Raw genomic sequence first — 528 nt, forward strand, 5'->3', positions numbered from 1 at the left:
TGTTTATCCTAAAGGGAAGTATGGCTAGGGGCACATGGAGTCAGATTTCATTAATAGATAAACACCACATGCATATCACATGCTAATTCACATCAAAACTGATTATTCTTAGGTGAGAAGCACGACAGATTTTTTTCCCATGGAATTTTTGTCAGTGTTCCAAACTTTGGCGCAAACCTGTGGTTTGGCAGTTGGTGGGTTGCCTTATTAGCCCTGTGTTTAGTAATTTAACCTGTGTTTTTTACTCTGTATTTTCCCCTATGGTATATAAAGATACCCCGGACTTCAGTCCTTAGTGGGGTCAGTCCTTGTTAAACTCTGGTGGTTCCTGCCCAGGTACCTGCTCCCACACCTGAGCACAGACCCCACTTTCTTTGAAATATCGGTGTTGTATTGGATTTGCATGGCATTCAGACTCTTTTCCTGCTCCGAAGAGCCCTTGCATCCAAGCCCCTCAGGAAAGTCCCTTTGTCATGTCCAGGCAAATGTCCTAAACCTCGTGGTTCAGCTTTTCCCTCCCTGTTCTCC

This window comes from Corvus brachyrhynchos, unplaced genomic scaffold (genome assembly GCF_000691975.1).
Source record: "Corvus brachyrhynchos isolate BGI_N302 unplaced genomic scaffold, ASM69197v1 scaffold514, whole genome shotgun sequence".
Taxonomy (NCBI): Eukaryota; Metazoa; Chordata; class Aves; order Passeriformes; family Corvidae; genus Corvus; species Corvus brachyrhynchos.